Genomic DNA, 2,497 nt, shown 5'->3' on the forward strand with positions numbered 1-2,497 from the left:
AGGTCACAAAGCGCTCTGATGGAGGTGTATAAGGAGGTGAATGAGCCACCGCACCCAGCCTGAATGTTGTTTTCATGCCTGCTAACACAATACCCATTCTGCAGCCCATGGATCAAGGAATAATTTTGACTTTCAAGTCTTATTAAAGAAATACATTTTATAAGGCTATAGCTACCACAGATAGTGATTCCCTGATGGAATCAGAGCAAAGTAAATTGAAAACCCTCTGGAAAGCATTCACCATTCTAGATACCATTAGGAACATTCAGGATTCACAGGAAGAGGTCAAAATATCAAAATAAACAGGCACTTGGAAAAAGTTGATTTCAAACTTCATGGCTGACTTTGAGGGGTTCAAGACTTCAGTGAGGGAAGTAACTGTAGATGTGGTAGGAAGGGCAAGAGAACTTGAATTAGAAGTGACTGAATTACTGCATTCTCATGACAAAACTTGAACAGATGAGGAGATGCTTCCTAAGGGTGAGCAAAGCAAGTGGTTTCTTGAGAGGGAATCTACTAGTGGTGAAGATGTTGTGAACATTGTTGAAATGACAACAAAGAATTTAGAATATTATACAAACTTAATCAATAATTCAGTGACAGGGTTTGAGGGGATCAACTCCAATTTTGAAAGAAGTTCTACTGCGGGTAAAATACTATCAAAGCAAATTGCATGCTATTGAGAAGTCTTTTTTTTTTTTTTTTTTTTTTTTTCATTTTGAGAGCAGGTACTGTTTATTAAGCTGAGGAGACTCAAAAAATAATCATGGTAGACACCTTAGTTCATTCTTCTAATAAGCCTGTTGATCTGGTCCTCCCTGTTGCCAGCATCTCCACCTTCTACAAAATGGGTGGTCTTTTTCTTCATTCCACCTCGTGGAGAAGATAATTTGAAGGGCCACAGGAAGTTATTTGCCTCTTTGAAGCATTTTCCAACAGTATAGATCTCATGAATCAGATCCTCCATGCAAATGATGCCATATTTACCAAGAGATGGAGCAATCAAAGCGTTATCTGTCAAAGCAATTCTCTTCTTATTGATTTTGCCATAACCACGCTTGTAGATTAGCTCATTTACTGACTTCAGATTTGGGTACCCCCATGCAATATATGGCTCTACAATCCTCAGCATGTTAATCGAAGCCTTGTTGAGCTTCACAAAGGTTCCATTAAAGATTTGACGAAGGCGAAGAAGCTGCAACACCTTTCGGATCTTTGGGCTCACGCCATTGATGCCTCTGATCCTGATGACAAACGCCAATTTGGGTTCAGCAGGTACATAGAAGTTGCCAGCTTTTCTTGCCACCCTCGCCATTCGAATTTCAGTTCTGTACATCTGCCTATATTCCTTGTGATAGTGCTTCGCTTTTTCATAGATAAGCTTCCTCCTTGCCTTTCGAAGCATCTTTTGGGCAAACTTCTTTCTCAGGCGCTTGATCTTCAGCTCTGCGAAATTCCTTCGCTTTTTCTTAAGGGTTTCTGGCACAGCAGGAACCTTCTTCTTCTTCTCTTCTGCACCCTCCATGGTTCCAGCCAGAAAAAGAGCGAGAAGTCTTTTATGAAAAGAAGAGTCCAACAATGTGGGAAACTTCATTGTTGTCTTAAGAAATTGCACTATTCACAATAGCAAAGACTTGGAACCAACCAAAATGTCCATCAATGACAGACTGTATTAAGAAAATGTAGCACATGTACACCATGGAATACTATGTAGCCATAAAAAAGGATGAGGTCATGTCCTTTGTAAGGACATGGATGAAGCTAGAAACCATCATTCTGAGCAAACTATCGCAAGGACAGAAAACCAGATACCATATGTTTTCACTCACAGGTGGGAATTGAACAATGAGATCACTTGGACACAGGAAGGGAAATATCACACACCGGGGCCTGTCGTGGGGTGGGAGCAGGGGGTCGGGATAGCATTAGGAGATATACGTAATGTAAATGACGAGTTAATGGGTGCAGCACACCAACATGGCACATGTATACATATGTAACAAACTTGCACATTGTGCACATGTACCCTAGAACTTAAAGTATAATAATAAAAATAAACAAATAAATAAATAAGTACATTTCCCTTTAAAAAAAAAAAAAAAAGAAATTGCTACAGCCACCCCAAACTTCAGTAACCACCATCCTGATTAGTCGGCAGCCATCAACAGCAAGGCAAGTCCCTCCGTCACTAAATAAATATACTATGACTCACTGAAGCTTCAGATAATTGTTAGCATTTTTTAGAAATACAGTTTTTTAAATTAAAGTATGTATGTTGTGTTTTCAGACATAATGCTGTCGTACACCTACAAGACTACAGCATAGTGTAAACATAACTATTATATACACTAGGAAGCCAAAGCATTTGTGCACCTCACTTTCCTGTGATAGTCACTTTATGTGGTCCAGAACCGAACCTGCAATATCTCTGAGGTAGGTCTGTATGTGAGTTTTGGGAAGACACAAGCATTAGGTCCATGACACCACCCAATAACTG

General features: G+C 39.7%; 1 pseudogene across 1 annotated transcript; it reads right to left on the minus strand.

The window, feature by feature from the left end:
• Positions 1–716: 716 nt before the first annotated feature.
• LOC104654471 lies at positions 717–1,542 on the minus strand (annotated as a pseudogene). The gene has a single exon (XR_746845.2). The product of XR_746845.2 is annotated as a 60S ribosomal protein L7 pseudogene (transcript).
• Positions 1,543–2,497: the final 955 nt, after the last annotated feature.

This window comes from Rhinopithecus roxellana, chromosome 5, assembly GCF_007565055.1.
Source record: "Rhinopithecus roxellana isolate Shanxi Qingling chromosome 5, ASM756505v1, whole genome shotgun sequence".
NCBI classification, from domain to species: domain Eukaryota; kingdom Metazoa; phylum Chordata; class Mammalia; order Primates; family Cercopithecidae; genus Rhinopithecus; species Rhinopithecus roxellana.